Below are 18,244 nucleotides of genomic sequence, written 5' to 3' on the forward strand. Positions count from 1 at the left end.
GGTATTTTTAGCTGCATCATCATCATTATCATTTACATATATAAAAACAAAAAGTATATTTTATACTTATAAACTATACATATAATATATAATTTTCATTGGCTTGTTAATTAATGTATTTGTTTGGGAGCCAAACTTCTGTTACAGAAACTCTGCTGAGTGCTGAAAACACAGACGTCAAGGAGGCAAGACAAGGCAAGGCAAGACAAATTAAAGAATTTATAATTACTTTGTATATCTCTTGAAAAACAATGTTGTTTTGTAAAAATACGCCTTTTTATATGCTATGCCCTCTACCTGGAATAACCTCCCACCTTGTTTTTATCTGACTACCATCACTGTATAGAAAACTCAGTCTATGTGTTCCTACTTCTAGATGGTTCACCTGCCCATCAGTCTAATGTCTCTTTTTTAAGTTCCCATGATAACCCTCATGGCTACCTCCCTCAGAGCACTTGTCTATAGTGTACATTCATTCACCTGTCTGTCTAACTCACTAAGCTATAACCTCCTTCAAGGCATGGGTTATGTCTTATTTCTCTTTCATGATAGGTGTTCAGTTTACATTATGTGTGTGAATTAATGAATGAATTTATTAATGAATTAATTAATCCTTTGAAGTAGACCTAAAATAAACAACTATAATACAAATGCTAAGTTCTATAGTAAAGAAAGTTCAGGGTTCTGTGGGTGATGGCTGAAGAAATTATCTGGGGCTGCTGATGGACTAAGTAGGTTGTGTGTGAGGCAGATAAAGAAACTCCCTCAGATGTTGTGATGCTCAAGCTGAGACTTACCAGTTGATTCAGATACCGGCCGGCAGACAGATGGAAGAGGCATTACCACAGATGGCATAAGTTATCTGTAGACAGGAAGGTCTATGAATGCTGTCATGACCAGCAAATTCTAAGTAGGAAAGACAGGATAAAACAGCTATTGGCATATGAGGGAATAGCTGGAAATGGCATTAGATACTAACCCAGGGGCTGTATCATGATGGGATTTATGTCCTGCTTATGAGATCACATTTTGTATATTTAGTGATGGAACCATGGGCTATGAGTAGACCTCCAGCTGACAGAGGAAGAACAGTGAGTAAGTAGGTTGGTAAGAAATATTATAAAAGCAAGAGAATGAAATTAGAAAAAGCATATAATGGAAACCAAAGGAAAGAAGTGGTCATCAGCACCAAATGCCACAAAACGAAAGAGGACAAACAACGAGATGAGTCAAGGAGACTGAGTAACCAACAGGCTGTTGGTGACCTGAGGGAGAGCAATGCTTGGGTCATAGAGGGTAGGAGACAGGTTAGAGCAGAGTGAGGACTCAGAGGCATTGGAGGAAATTATTTAAAACCTTGGATATAAAAGAAGTTGAGGAAAAGTTAGCCGGGGGTGATCTGGTGTTGAGACAGGCTTTTTACTATCAAAAGACTTGAGTATGTTTATAGACTAAAGGGAAGGTGTCAGTGGAAAAAAAGGAGCTGGAAATACAGTAGACAGAGGATAATTTATCAAGCAATGCGCTGAAGGAGATGGCATTTAAAGCAAAGTGGAAGAATGATTTTTTGGACAGGAGGGAGGATATGGTTTCCTCTGAGACTAAGACAAAAAAGGCTAAGAGACAGGTGCAAATGTAGATAAGTGTGTGGGAAGAGAGTTGATAGAGGTTTCCCCTGATAGATTCTCTTTTCTCCGTGAAATATGAAGCAAGAGTTACAGACGGAGGAGGGCAGAGGCAGAAGTGAGCGTTGAACAAGAAGCTTTAGGGATAATGGTGAAGGGTGGTATAGCTGCAGTGGAGAAAAGAAAGAAAGAAGCCTGAGAAAAAGTGAAAGGATGATCAAGTAGCACTGGAGACTCAGCCAAAAATGAAAATTCTGTGATGGTACACGGCACCACTCCATGTGGTACTGGGGTTACCTCCAGCCGCAGGTGGGAGGCCAAGTTTAGAATAGAGAAGACTTGCATTAGTGCACAGATAAGAGTTTACAAGGTAGGGGAATAGAAGGAGCAAAGAACTTGCTGAAAGAAGTGTAATTGATAAAAAAAAAAAAGTGTAGATAGGCCATATGATTTATTCTGCAAATTAGTATACTTGAATATTAAAGGTGGCACTATTAATAATAATCCCAGGACAATAGATATAAACCATAGCACATATAAGAAATTATGTGAAAAACATAACATTAAAAAGAGGTTATGCAGGAAAACAATTATATTGATTGTGTAGATGCAATGGCATGACCATAAGCCAGGTGTGAAGAATTGGAAAAATAAGAGATTTAAGAATGCTGGCTTCATTTTTAGAAAAGGAGCACCTTGTAATATTGACAAGTGGGGTTCTGGGAGTGATTTGCTAGTAGAGCAAATGTGAGAGAGGATCAAAGAATTTTGAGGCAAGGGTGCTTAAATCGGTATCTGCATAAACATATAATTTAATGCAATGAATGTAAGAAGAGAATTCAGTGCCAGGTGCCATTCCAAGCTTTTGAGTTAGAGATTGTGATGGTGGTAAATGACACATACCAGAAAGTGTGGCAAGATGCTGGATCAAGAGAAGTAAGGAGTCAGGGACCTAGAAGAGAAGTCTAATGGTACCCAGTAAGAGAAAAATCATCTTTATTATCCTCCAGGAGATTAAGCCAGAGATGCCAGCTTTAACCATCTGCTAAGCACAGAGTACACAAAGGCACCCAGCCAGATAAAATCATTCTATCCTCTTACTCTCTTTCTTCCCTACCTTTGATTCAGTATGGGGGAGGGAAAGCAGCAGCTAGTAAAGGACTAAAGAGGTCAGCTTTAAATACTGTAGAGAACAAAACCATCACATTCCATCTCCTTTTCCTACCATGGGCTACTCACCTATTTCAACTGAATTACTGTTTTTTACACTTGCATCTTGGTTTTTTCTTATCTATAAAATGAAAATGACATTTGAAATTACTTTATAAGGTTATATAAAGTATGAAATGAGTTTATATATGTCAAATACTTAGAGAGATTTGCATAGTACTAGTGGGGGTTAACATTCATCATCATCGTCGTCATTATCATCATCCTCATCGTGCCATTAGAAGTTGAATGTGGAGTCTAAAAGCCTTTCCCTTTCACTAAACTAAAATTTTCCATGATACTCACATAGAGGATTGTATTCAAATGTGCTGTGAAAACTGAAAGTCAATGTAGAAAATGCTAGAAAGAAAGGTAGCCACAGGAGAATACACATTAGAGGGAAAGAAGCAGAGAACAGACTGACAAGCGCTAGGAACTCACTTGACCGGAGGGTTTCTTATTTTTGTCCATTGACAACCCCACTTGTCAATGGACACTAACGAAGCTTCTACATAAACAGTTCAACACATTGAAAGTGTATTTGTACAAAACTTTCACCAGAGCGGCATCTGTAACAGCACATAAAGGTACAGTGTGGTCAAATGTATTAACTGTTCCCATAAAATCTCTCTATTCTTCTTGGTAAGATGATTATATGCTCCCAATTCCACTAATGCTGTATTTGGCATGTGATAACGTCTTGTTGAGGAGTATGAGCAGCAATGATTTGCACTACATATGAACACACCCTTTCAGAAACATCACAAGTTTTGCCAGTAATCCCACTTTTCCTCTTTGCAACAAAAAGTGTCCTCAAGGGTACTATTCCTTCTGCATAGATCCCAGAATGAAAAAGTATGAAGAACAGACCAGTAGCATTTGACCCAAACTTGTAGCATGAATGAGAAACACTCTGTTTTTGTAATCTGCTGTGATGAAATTGTCACCTCTACAACATTGACTAATACAGAAATTGTTCTAAGAAGGGAAATGTCAATGTATGAGAAAAGAAACCATGTGTCACTGCTTTCAGGTTTAGGTTTGGGGCAAATGCCCTCAGTGGAGGATGGAAAAACTAACCCATGTCATGTTGGGCAAAATATTTGGTAAAATTATTATTTGCGACCACTTGGAAAACAGAAAATAAATCTTTGGCTTCAGATGAAGATGTCATGAAGCAGAATGCATTATTGTGCCTTGTTTTGTCTCTGGGTTGTTTTTTGTTTTGTTTTGTTTTGTTTTGTTTTCAAATTAACCAACTTCTTTTTAATGTGTCAGAGGTAAATATGTTATAACTGACTTTCTAGAAATGCCATAAGTAAGAATTATTAAGAATTAAATTTTTAAAAGCTTCACATAATTAACTTCATTTTTAGTTCATCAAATAAAATTCCTTATTTTCTCTATTATTTCTTATGAAATAAGGAAGGAAATAGAATAAATAGAACATACATATTTTAGTATCTAAATATTATAGAGCTTAAAATTCCAAGGAACATGATTTTAAGAAAAACAAGTAAGTAAAAGTGGACATCCATTTTGCTCAAGTTGGATTATACAGGGTTAGAAATGGATGCAAGATCAATAAGAAGATCTTATTGAGGTAATAAGACCATAGTTCTTCCTGGTATGGACTGTGTTTTAATTTTAATTCAAATAAACATTTAAGATTGATTTACAACTAATTTGTTTTAAATAGATAAAATTTATAATTAACAAAATACTAGAGTTTTTTTTTAGAAAAATACTAAACACAAAGGAAGTAAAATCTTTACACATTTACATCACCTTACAATAACCAATGCTGGTGTTATGACGCATATCCTTCCTATAGTTTTCTGTTTTTATTTTAACAGTTTTTGGAAATTACTTAACGTATTTTGAAAAATATTACACACATTTTTAGGCTGGACTTTCCACTTGGTATTATTTAGGTAATATTTTCTGATGGCATCAGTATTTTCCAAGTGTTCATTTAAATGACTGTATAGGGGGCGCCTGGGTGGCTCAGTCGGTTAAGCGTCTGCCTTCGGCTCGGGTCATGATCCCAGGGTCCTGGGATCGAGCCCTGCATCGGGCTCCCTGCTCCACAGGAAGCCTGCTTCTCTCTCTCCCACTCCCCCTGCTTGTGTTCCCTCTCTCGTTGTGTCTCTCTCTCTGTCAAATAAATAAATAAAATCTTTAAAAAATAAAAATAAATGACTGTATAGAATTTCCAAAATATTTCATGATTTTCAGATCAATTCTATATTGTAGAATATCATTATGTCTCAGACCATAGGGAATATCCTTCTGGAAACAAAGACCTACTGTCATCCCATTGAACCATGTTTTTCTGCTTCATTTAAATACATGAACATCTGTGACAATTCTCTGTTGTTGATTAGCATGCTGCTCCAAGATGGGCATGTCCTTCTCCCAGAAGACAGAAAACTTTGGGAGAGAGGACAATGTAACACTTGCAGATTATTTTTTTCTTCTATTAGAGAATTTTTAAATATATTTTTTAGAATACCACATGAAGCAAAAGTGTTGAAATTAGATGTCAACAAGGGCACACAACATCTGTTCCAAGAGAAGGTAATGAGGAGGGTCTGACAAATGCCCCTCTACAGGACATGCACTCACTTAACTTGCAGAGACTCAGCTACATGTGTGAAAGTCTTCCTGCTGACTTACTCTAACCAGTGGGCGATAAATCCTGCTTCTGCTCTAGACACATTTGGAAAAGCCAATCTTCATGCAGAGTTCTGGATATAAAGACAGAACAGGCTGAATATTGATAAGAAATTACATATTAAAGAAAAGAAACTTTTTTTGACTTTCCCATTCTTGTTTTAGGAATTACATCTCATTTCCACTGAAGAAATCAATCATATCATATTTATGTCTCAATAAATGCCACATTTTACATATTTTTTTCTTGATAAAAGTGGTATTATTGGATATATTATTATTCAATTTGCTTTTTCACTTAAAGTGCATTGTGATTTTTTTCAAAAATATTAGAAATTTTTCTCACCTTTTAAAATGTGCATTGAAGAGAAACAATTACTTTCAGTGATGTCAGAGTAGCTAATACTGCACTTGCACTCCCTTCACATTAAACTGGACAAAATAAATGAAATAAATAACTGGTTTTGGAAATTGCCCAACAGGTACCTCAGAAATACAATGCTTTTTCAAAGAGAAACAAACTATTTTTTTTAAGATTTTATTTATTTATTTGAGAGAGAGAATGAGATAGAGAGCATGAGAGGGGGGAGGGTCAGAGGGAGAAGCAGACTCCCCGCTGAGCAGGGAGCCGATGCGGGACTCGATCCCAGGACTCCAGGATCATGACCTGAGCCGAAGGCAGTCGCTTAACTAACTGAGCCACCCAGGCGCCCGAGAAACAAACTATTTAAACCCTACTATCACTTCAGCTTTTTGCCTGTAATTCTCTCAGGCCCACATTTCAAGAAGGGGAACCCAAGAAGAGCACAATGTTAATATTGAAGAAAGATCAAATTTCAGAGAGTGAGTGTAAGTTTTGAATAATCATAGTAAAGGAATGAGAGCTACACAGAGAAAGAACTCTAGATACTCACATAGGGGCCTCTTCTGCCTGCTTTATTGAATGCTAAGACACTCAACTATATGGCTTAATTCCATAAGAAAGGGCAAAAAAACAACTGCTCATCTAGAAGCTAAATAATCCTGAGATCATGCAGAACTGAGAAACACTTGAGATCCACCAGCCAGAGCAAAGAGACTTTACTGAAAAGTAAACCCAAAAGAGAGACAGTTGAGTAGTTGGGCAAACTAGCACTAAAAGCTACATTAGACCCATCACATTGTGCAAAGTTCAAGGGATGCACAAGTAACTTGACTGCCTGCCAAAACCAACTTCCACACTATTTAGAGAAAGACAATATCCACATTGTAAACAACATATTATTAACATTGTCTGGTCTCTTTTTAAAAATTATTAGACAAACAAAGAAGCAGAAGAAAAGTTGTGACTATAAAATAAAATCAGTCAGTTATAGCAAACCAAGAAATCACAAACATAATGAAAACAACACATCATGATTTTAAAAGAGCTGTTATAAATATGTTCAAGAATATAAAAAAAAAACATGAAAATGAGAGGATAAGTGAAAGATTAAAAAATTGAAAATGTACTTCTCAAAATATGTCTGAAATAACAAATTCAATGGATGGTATTAAAATCAAATATAAGGGACGCCTGGGTGGCTCAGTTGGTTAAGTGTGACTCTTGACTTTGGCTCAGGTCATGATCTCAGGGTCCTGTGATTGAGCTCTGCCTCAGGCTCCATACTCAGCATGGAGTCTGCTTGTGATTCTCTCTCTGCCCCTCCTCCCACTAGAGCTCCTTTTTCTCTCTTTCTCAAATAAAAAAATAAAATCTTTTTTAAAAATTAAATTTAATCATGAGAATGAGGGGGAAAAGCCACTACTGGGAGAAGATATTTGCAAGACACACACAGGATGCAGTAAATCAGATCTTTGCCTCACCTGATTCTTGCTTCAGCCACCACTACAGAGGCCCTTCTACCTGGGCTCCATCCAGTCCACTATCTTGCAGGTATAATGTAAGAAAGCTTCACCTTACGTCCCTGCTGTTTGCTTCCCACTACCAGCCCAGGTGCTTTCTTGTTGATATTGCAACAGGAGACACTGGAACATCTCCCAGTGCCCACATATGTGTACCTGATGTGCATGAGAATTAATGGCCCCCTGGAATGAAAACCTAAATTAGGTTTAATTACATCCTATAAGACACACTTGTTCAATGTGTAGGTTGCATCTGTTTCCTTTTAATCCTCTGGACTAGCTAGGGCCAAATCTTGGGCATGGCCCCCTGAAAAAATTTGTCGTCCTTAGAATGAGGGTTTTCTGTTTTGTTTTGGTTTGTTTTTTTTTTAAGGAAAATTGCTCTGGTAATGAGACCAGTGAATCTGTGTTGTGTGTTTCACCCACATTGGTAGTGTATAAAGGTCTCAGGGTGGGACATGACACTCAGACTCCAAAAACCTCTACCTGCTCCACCACTGAAATACTGAACCCCAATTTCTAGACACCATGTGTTACAACTACAACAGAATCTCATGTGTAGCTGTGGCAATGGCTGTGGCTATGACTGTGGCTATGATTCTGGATATGGCTCTGGCTCTGGCTGTGGATACAGTTCTGGATATCACTGTCTTTGTGGTTATGATTCAGGTCTGGCTATGGCTGTCTTCTGTGGCTATCAGCCATTTTTCTACAGAAGATATTATTCTCCTGGCTAGAAGAATTTGACTGCAGTGCACCATATCCTTTTACAATGACCACTGGTGGTGGGGGGGGCAAAGATGGCAGAGAAGTAGGGGACCCTATTCCAACTGGTCCCCAGAATTGAGCTGGATATCTACCAGACCACTCTGAGCACCCACGAAATCAGCCTGAGATTTAAGAAGATCTGGATCTCTACAAACAGAAGATCGCAGGTGGTTGGTTTCAAGGTACAAAGCAGGGAGCCCTGATTCTGTGGGCAGATATCGGAGGATAAACAGCAATGGGAGGGAGCCTGGCCATAGGGATCCTATACTGCTGGTGAGCGATAGCCTCCCGCGCTGGGGCCAGGGCACGGACTCGCAGACCCCTATCAGTGGGGAAAGGACTTTAGACTGAAACTGGAGTGGTGGGGTCAGGCGTGTGAACTGGGAGCGGCTGGCGGTTTTAGAAGCACAAAGGGCAGAGACATGCCCGGACATGGAGGCAGGACAGGGACCCCTGCTAAGGGGCGCACAACCCAGGACGCCGCAGTTTATGGCAGCACAGACAGAAACGGAGATAGTGTGGCCTGGAGAGTTCACTGAAGAACAGACTGTGATCTCTGTGCTCTGAGGCAAAGGGTTGGAAACGGTCTCTTCTGCTCTGACTCTTGGAAGAGACACAGAAAGCCACCAGGGAAAGCTGCCAGAGAACAAAAGCCCCCCAAAAACGTTTCCCACTGAACCCATCCCCTGCCACAGGGGGGCAAGACAACTCTGCCCAAACAGGGTTGCCTGAGTAACAGCGAGGCAGGCCCCTCCCGCAGAAGACAGGCTGGGAAATTAAGAGGCCAGCAACCCTAGGGTCCCTAGAAAACAGGTGCATCTTGCTTGGGTTGTGGTCAATAATTTGGACTCTATACATTCCCTCAACCACCCATCAACAGAATGACTAGGAGGAGGAACCCCCAAAATAGGAAAGACTCAGAGATTATGACTTATGTCACAGATTTACAAATGGATGCAAATATAACCAAGATGTCGGAGGTGGAATTCAGGCTAGCAACTGTGAAGACAATAGCTAGAATGGAGAAATCACTTAATAGCAACATAGAGTCTCTAAGGGCAGAAATGAAAGCTGAATTGGCAGAACTTAAAAATGCTATCAATGAAATCCAATCTAATCTAGATAATCTAACAGGGTAAGTGAGGCAGAAGAACGAATTAGTGACCTGGAAAACAACTTAATAGATAAAAAGGGAAAAGAGGAGGCCAGGGAAAAACAACTCAGAATCCATGAAAATAAAATCAGAGAAATAAGTGACACCATGAAGCGTTCCAATGTCAGAATAATTAGAATCCTGGAGGGGGTAGAGAAAGAGAGAGAGGACTAGAAGATGTATTTGAGCAAATTGTAGCTGAGAACTTCCCTAATCTGGGGAATGAAACAAACATTCGTGTCCTAGAAGCAGAGAGGACCCCTCCAAGATCAAGGAAAACAGGCCAACACCCCGGCATATAATAGTAAAACTCGCAAATCTTAGAACCAAGGAAACCATCTTAAGGGCAGTTAGGGGGAAGAGATTCCTTATGTACAGAGGGAGGAATATCAGAATAACGTCAGACCTATCCACAGAGACCTGGCAAGACATACTCAGGGTACTAAGCGAGAAGAACATGCAGCCAAGAATACTTCATCCATGGGGTGCCTGGGTGGCTCAGTCATTAAGTGTCTGCCTTCGGCTCAGGTCATGGTCCCAGCGTCCTGGGATCGAGCCCCGCATCGGGCTCCCAGCTCATCGGGAAGCCTGCTTCTTCCTCTCCTACTCCCCCTGCTTGTGTTCTCTCTCTCACTGTGTCTCTCTCTGTCAAATAAATAAATAAAATCTTTAAAAAAAAAAAAAAGAATACTTTATCCAGCAAGGCTGTCATTTAGAATGGATAGAGAGATGCAGAGCTTCCAAGACTGGCAGAAACTGAAAGAATATGTGACCACTAAGCCGGTCCTGCCAGAAATATTAAGGAGGGTTCTATAAAAGGAGAAAGACCCCAAGAGTGATATATAACAGAAATTTACAGGGACAATCTATAAAAACAAGGTCTTCACAGGCAACATGATGACAATTTATTCATATCTTTCAATAATCACTCTCAACGTGAAACGCTCCCATAAAACGGCACAGGGTTACAGATTGGATAAAAAGACAGGACCCATCCATATGCTGTCTATAAGGGACTCATTTTGAACCTAAAGATACATCCAGACTGAAAGTGAATGGATGGAGATCCATCTTCCATGGCAGTGGACCTCAAAAGAAAGCTGGGATAGCAATTCTTATATCAGACAAATTAGATTTTAAACTAAAGACTGTAGTTAGAGACACAGAAGGACACTATATCATTCTTAAAGGGTCTATCCAACAGGAAGATCTAACAATTGTAAATATCTATGCCCCCAACATGGGAGCAGCCATCTACATAAGCCAACTGTTAACCAAAATAAAGAGTCATATTGATAACAACATGTTAATTGTAGGAGACCTCAATACTCCACTCTCAGCAATAGACAGATCATCTAAGCAGAAAATCAACAAAGAAACAAGAGCTTTGAGTGACACACTGGACCAGTTGGACCTCATAGATATATACAGAACATTCCACCCTAAAACAACAGAATACTCATTCTTCTCAAGTGCACATGGAACTTTCTCCAGAATAGACCACATACTGGGTCACAAATCAGGTCTCAACTGATACCAAAAGATTGAGATTATTCTCTGCATATTCTCAGACCACAATGCTTTAAAACTGGAACTCAATCACAAGAAAAAATTTGGCAGAAATTCAAACACTTGGAAGCTAAAGACCACTCTGCTCAAGAATGTTTGGGTCAACCAGGAAATCAAAGAGGAACTTAAACAATTCATGTAAACCAATGAGAATGAAAACACACTGGTCCAAAACCTATGGGATACTGCAAAGGTGGTCCTAAGGGGGAAATACATAGCCATCCAAGCCTCACTAAAAAAAAAAAAAAAGAAAAATCCTGAATTCACCAACTAACTCTACACCTTAAAGAACTAGAGAAAAGGCAACAAACGATGCCTAAGCCAGCCATGCATTAGAAGAGAAATAATTAAGATTAGAGCAGAGATCAATGAATTAGAAACCAGAAACACAGTAGATCAGATCAATGAAACTAGAAGCTGGTTCTTTGAAAGAATTAATAAGATCGATAAACCACTGGCCAGACTTATCCAAAAGAAAAGAGAAAGGACCCAAATTAATAAAATTAGGAATGAAAGGGGAGAGATCATGACTAACACCAAGGAAATAGAAACAATTATTAGAAATTATTATCAACAACTATATGCCAATAAACTGAGCAATCTGGATGAAATGGAGGCCTTCCTGGGAACCTATAAGCTGCCAAGACTGAAACAGGAAGAGATTGACAACCTGAATAGGCCAATAACAAGTAACGAGATTGAAGCACTGATCAAAAACCTCCCAAAAAACAAGAGTCCAGGGCCTGATGGATTCCCTGGGGAATTCTACCAAACATTCAAAGAAGAAATAATACTTATTCTACTGAAGATGTTTCAAAAAATAGAAACAGAAGGAAAGCTTCCAGACTCATTATATGAGGCCAGCATTTCCTTAATCCCCAAACCAGGCAAAGACCCCATCAAAAAGGAGAATTTCAGACCAATATCCCTGATGAACATGGATTCCAAAATCCTCAAAAAAATCCTAGCTAATAGGATGCAACAATACATTAAAAGGATCATCCACCACGACCAAGTGGGATTTATCCCCGGGATGCAAGGGTGGTTCAACATTCGCAAATCAATGAATGTGATAGGACACATTAATAAGAGGAGAGAGAAGAACCATATGGTCCTCTCAATTGCTGCAGAAAAAACATTTGACAAAATACAGCATCCTTTCCTGATTAAAACTTTTCAGAGTATAGGGATAGAGGGAACATTCCTCAAATTCATAAAATCCATCTATGAAAACCCACAGCAAATATCATCCTCAATGGGGAAAAACTGAGAGCCTTTCCCTTAAGATCAGGAACACGTCAAGGATGCCCACTCTCGCCACTATTGTTCAACATAGTATTAGAAGTCCTAGCAACAGCAATCAGACAACAAAAAGAAATAAAAAGTATTCAAATTGACAAAGAAAAAGTCAAACTCTCTTTTCGCAGATGACATGATACTTTATGTGGAAAACCCAAAATACTCCACCCCCAAATTACTAGAATTCATACAGCAATTCAGTAATGTGGCAGGATACAAAATCAATGCACAGAAATCAGTTGCTTTCTTTTACACTAACAACGCAACTGTAGAAAGAGAAATTAGAGAAATGATTCCATTTACAATAGCACCAAAAACCATAAGATACCTCAGAATAAACCTAACCAAAGAGGTAAGGGATCTATACTCTAGAACTACAGAACACTCATGAAAGAAATTGAAGAAGACACAAAAAGATGGAAAAATATCCCATGCTCATGGATCAGAAGAATAAACATTGTTAAAATGTCTATGCTAACCAGAACAATCTATACCTTCAATGCCATTCTGATCAAAATTTCAATGACATTTTTCAAAGTGCTGAAACGAACAATCCTAAAATTTGTATGGAATCAGAAAAGACCCCGAATCGCCAAGGAAATGTTGAAAAAGAAAAACAAACACCATACACAAAGATAAACTCAAAATGGATGAAAGACCTCAATGTGAGACAGGAATCCATCAAAATCCTAGAGGACAACATAGGCAGTAACCTCTTTGACATAGGCCACAGCAACTTCTTTCAAGATAAATCTCCAAAAGCTAGTGAAACTAAAGCAAAAATGAACTTTTGGGACTTCATCAAGATAAAAAGCTTCTGCACAGCAAAGGAAACAGTCAACAGAACAAAGAGGCAACCCACAGAATGAGAGAAGATATTTGCAAATGACACTACAGATAAAGGGCTGATATCCAAGATCTATAAAGAACTTCTCAAACTCAACACCCAAAAAACAAATAATCAAGTCAAAAAATGAGCAGAAGACATGAACAGACACTTCTCTGAAGAAGACATACAAATGGCTAACAGACACATGAAAAAATGTGCATCATCATTAGCCATCAGGGAAATTCAAATCAAAACCACATTGAGATACCACCTTACACCAGTTAGAATGGCAAAAATGGACAGGGAAAGAAAGAACAAATGTTGGAGAGGTTGTGGAGAAAGGGGAACCCTCTTACACTGTTGGTGGGAATGCAAGTTGGCACAGCTAGCTTGGAAAACAGTGTGGAGGTGCCTCAAAAAATTAAAAATAGAGCTACCCTATGACCCAGCAATTGCACTCCTGGGTATTTATCCCAAAGACACTGATGTAGTGAAAAGAAAGGCCATATGCACCCTGATGTTCATAGCAGCAATGTCAGCAATAGTCAAACTGTGGAAAGAGCTGAGATGCCCTTCAATAGGTGAATGGATAAAGAAGATGTGGTCCATATATACAACGGAATATTACTCAGGCATCAGAAAGGATGAATATCCAACTTTTACATCAACATGGATGGGACTGGAGGAGATTATGCTAAGTGAAGTAAGTCAAGCAGAGAAAGTCAATTATCCTATGGTTTCACTTATCTCTTGAACATAAGGAATAGCATGGAGGACATTAGGAAAAGAAAGGGAAAAATGAAGGGGGGAAATCGGAGGGAGAGATGAACCATGAGAGACTATGGACTCTGAGAAACAAACAGGGTTTTAGAGGGGAGGCGGGTGGGGGGATGGGTTAGCCCGGTGATGGGTATTAAGGAAGGCACGTACTGCATGGAGCACTGGGTGTTATACGAAGACAATGAATCATGGATCACTACATCAAAAACTAATGATGTATTGTATGGTGACTAACATAACATAATAAAATAAAAAATAATAATAATAAAAATTTAAAAAAAATAAAATGACCATTCCAAGACCATTTCTGTTTCAATGTCTCATAATCACATTAAAGCACACTGAAGAGAGAGTAGTCAGACCCTGCAAAAAAAAAAAAAATGGGTAGTCTTATTTTCTTTTCTTTTTTTTTAAAGATTTTTTATTTATTTATCTGAGAGAGAGAATGGGAGACAGAGAGCATGAGAGGGGGAGGATCAGAGGGAGAAGCAGACTCCCTGCCGAGCAGGGAGCCCGATGCGGGACTCGATCCAGGGACTCCAGGATCATGACCTGAGCCGAAGGCAGTTGCTTAACCAACTGAGCCACCCAGGCGCCCCAAAAATGGGTAGTCTTCTTAAAAGTCCTGTTTGCTATTGAGGGGGCTGAGTTAACTCATAATGGTCCTGGAAGGCAGAAAACCTTATTTTGATCATACTCCAAGTATAAACCCACTACCCTCTTATTCTGTGTTTCTATGTTGTGACAATTTCCAAATAACTGTTTTATTGGCCCTAACAAGCTTATGTGCCTTTTATGACAGACATGCTATTGACTTCAGAAACAGGCAAGGCTAATGCTCAGCTGTTTATTTTAATTATGTCTGGCTTTCATTCTAATAGACCAATATCCATGGCATATTAATGTTACATATCTTGAATTTCATCCCTGAAAAAAAATTTTTTTCTGGCTGAGTCTTGTATTCTTAATTCATTTTACTCAAGGGTTTGTCTTAAATGTTTGTGTTTTGTGATCTTAGGTCTATCCATTTCTTTCTTTCCATATTAATAAACACTTAGGCACTCATCAACACATGCACACATATATACACACATGAACAAATGCCACAGGAAAAGCTTTTTTGGAAAATGCTAATGATGAAAAACAAGTTTGAAGAAGAGATACAAAGGCTCAATAGTTGGTATATAAATGACCTAGAGACTGGCTAAATGGTCCTGGATTTGGATGGTGGCATAGATAATAAAAGGGAATAGATGAGTGTCAGGAACTCTATGAAGGTAGAACCTATAAGATCTTAAACATCAACAGTGAAGGAGAAGGAAAAAAAAACTAGAGAAGTTAAGTACTAAAAAAGCATATATTTCTTCTTAGAGCTTAGAATTTTGGGGCATTTAGGGTGGTATATACAGTTATATATCTGAAAGACTGGTATTGCAAAATTATTAGGACTATTATTGCAGATATGTTCTGTGTCTTCTAGAGACATTAATCTGGCTAGGGTGAATTGATGATCATAATATACAAATTTTTTGACACAAGAGTTCTTTCTAATATGTGACACCATCTGAAACAAGGGTGATTTCCTCATTAAGTGCTCTATCACTGGATGTGTCTAAATCCAGGCAGGATCACCCATTATGAGAGTTAATTCAGGAGAAAATTATAAATTCAGGAAGAGGGATGGAATTAACTGATCTTACACATCCATTTCTATCCTCATCCTACTCCAAGATACTATAAGTTAGAAATGAATTCGAACTTTGAAGCCTGATTGTGAAAATAATGATGCTAATACCTGGAAATACAGAAATAAAATCTTTTATGTTGTTATTTATAAAAGGAGAAGCCAGTTATAATATAATTGGGCTTTACAAATCCTATCTTTGTTTGGGATGTAGAAAGACTGTCAAAATGGGAGTCAAGATTCAACCACCCATGTTAAATAAATTCAGTGTTCCTAGTATCTCTTGAATCCTGAAATAAATTGCAGGCTTAAGCAGAGGAAAGGCAAAAGAGGATAAATGGATAGATTGCTATTCTTGAAGAAATAGAAATCTAAATGTTGGAATAAGCTTGTTAATATCTACAAATACATTCTGTTGATATTTTTATTGAGATTGAGTTAGATCTATACATCAATTTTGAGAGAATGGGAATGTTAACAATATTGAGTCTTTCAATTCATGAATATGGTGTATCTCTGCATATATTTAAGTCTTGTTTGATTTTTTTGTGGTGAATGCTAATGCAATATTGATCAAGGATGATTATCTTTGTACTCACAGAGGGCATATTCTAATAAGATGTACAGACAAAAATTTAAAAAATAATCAGCCATCTAAATGACTGAATAAAATTTATAAATTACAGAATTATAAACAGTTTTTATAGCGAGTAGTAAAATAAATAGTGGTTTGCTATAAAAAGTATCACATGGCCTGCCAAAACTCACACAAGAAGAAACAGACAATCTTAATAGACCTGTATCTATTAAAGAAATTGAGTCAATAATTATCAATTTTCTAAAAGAGAAACACTAGACCCAGATGGGTCACTGGAAAATTCTACAAAACGTTTAAAGAATAAGTTATACCAATTCTCTACAATCACTTCCAGAAGACAGGGGAATAGTTGATAACTCATTCTATGAGGCCAACATTATTACCTTAATATCAAAACCACATTATAAGAAAACTACAGACCAACATCTAAATGAACATAGATGCAAAAACTTTCAACAAAATGTTAGCTTATGAATCTAGCATTATATAAAAAGAATTATGCACCATGACCAAGTTGGATTATATGAATTATGCAAGACTGATTCAATACTCAAAAATGAATTAATGTAACCCATTATATCAATAGTCTAGAGAAGTAAAATCACATGATTATCTCAATAGATTCAGGAAAAAGCATTTGACAAAATCCAATAACCATTCATGATAAAACTTTAGTAACCAGGGATGGAGGAGAACTTCCTCGACTTGACAAAGAACATCTGCAAATTATATATTTTATATATATATTATATAAATACATATATATAGTATATATATGCAATAAGCAAGAAAAGAAGAGTTATACTGATAAGAAAAGAAAAAAAATTAAAACTGTCTTCTCCACAGATGACATGATTGTTTAGAAATAATGTAGAAAATCTAAAAGAAATGACAAAAAAAAAAAAACCCTCCTGGAACTAACAAGTGATTATAGCAAGCTTGCAGTATACAAGGTTAATATACAAAAGTCAATTGCTTTTCTACATATCAACAATGAACAAGTGAAATTTGAAATTAAAAACATAATACCACTGACATTAGCAGCCTATATATATGTAAAAAACTCTGATGAAAGAAGTCAAGGAGTAACCAAATTAAAAGAAGAGATATTCCATATTCATAAATAAAATGTTGCCATTGTCAAGATGTCAGTTCTTCCCAACTTGATCTACAGATTCAGTGGAACCTTAGCCAAAATCTCAGCATGTTATTTTGTGGATATCAACAAACTGATTATAAGTTTATATGGAGAGGCAAAAGACCCAGAAGAGCCAAGACAATATTAAAGGATAAGAACAAAGTTAGAGGACTGACACTACCTAACTTTGAGGCTTACTATAAAGCCACAGACATAATGGACAAATAGATCAATGAAACAGAATAGAGAGACCATAAATAGGCTCACATAAATATAGTCAACTGATCTTTGAGAAAAGGAACAGAGGAAATGCAATGAAGAAAAAATAGTCTTTTCAACAAGTAATACTGGAACAACCATTCATATGCAAAAAAAAATCTAGAAACAGACCTTGTACTCTTCAAAATAATTAACTTAAAATGGATCATAAAACTAAATGTAAAATGCAAGAATATAAAACTTCTAAAAGGTAACATTGGAGAAAGCCTACATAACCTTGGGTATGGTCATGATTTAGATATAACACCAAAAGCACAGTCCATGAAAGAATTGATAAGCTGGACTTCATTAATATTAAAAACTTTTGCTCTGTGAAAGACAATGTCAAGAGAATGAGAGGACAAGCTACAAATTGGGAAAACATATATGTAAAAGATATATCTGATAAAGAATAATTATTCAAAATATACAAAGAATCCTTAAAACTCAATGATAAGAAAAAAAAACCCGACTGAAGATGGGCCAAAGATCTTAACAAAAACCTCACCAAACATGATATATAAATGACAAATAAGCATATGAAAGATGCTTCACATCATATGTCCTCAGGGAAATGCAAATTAAATAACGAAGTGTTACCACTATATACCTATTCGAATGGCCAAAATCTGGAACACTGACAACACCAAATGCTGGCAAGGATATAAGGCAATACAAACACTCATTCATTGCTGGTGGAAATGTAAAATGGTACAGCCAGTTGGGGAAGATAGTTTGGTGATTTCTTAAAAAGCTAAACATATTCTTACATGA

The sequence above is a fragment of the Mirounga leonina genome, unplaced genomic scaffold, assembly GCF_011800145.1.
Source record: "Mirounga leonina isolate KUSES-001 unplaced genomic scaffold, KU_Mleo_1.0 Mir_172, whole genome shotgun sequence".
Taxonomy (NCBI): Eukaryota; Metazoa; Chordata; class Mammalia; order Carnivora; family Phocidae; genus Mirounga; species Mirounga leonina.